Here is a 432-nt window from a genome sequence, read left to right as displayed (position 1 = left end):
AAACTTCCAAAACTATGTTGAATAGTAGTGGTGAGAGTGGGCACCCTTTTCTTGTTCCTGACTTTAGGGGAAAAGCTTTCAGTTTTTCACCACTGAGGATAATGTTTGCTGTGTGTTTGTCATATAGCTTTTATTATGTTCAAGTATGTTCCTTCTATTCCTGCTTTTTGGAATAGATAAATGGATGTTGTATTTTGTCAAAGGCTTTCTCTGCATCTATTGAGATAAGCATATGGTTTTTATGTTTCAATTTGTTAATCTGGTGTATTACATTGATTGATTTGCGGATATTGAAGAACTGTTGCATCCCTGGGATAAAGCCCATTTTGTCATGATGTATGATGTTTTTAATGTGTTGTTGGATTCTGTTTGCTAGAATTTTGTTAAGGATTTTTGCATCTATGTTCATCAGTGATATTGGCCAGTAGTTTT

Source organism: Bison bison, unplaced genomic scaffold (assembly GCF_000754665.1).
Source record: "Bison bison bison isolate TAMUID 2011002044 unplaced genomic scaffold, Bison_UMD1.0 scf7180017864273, whole genome shotgun sequence".
Lineage (NCBI taxonomy): Eukaryota > Metazoa > Chordata > Mammalia > Artiodactyla > Bovidae > Bison > Bison bison.
The sequence above is the reverse complement of the archived record's forward strand: the minus strand, read 5'-3'. Positions refer to the sequence as shown.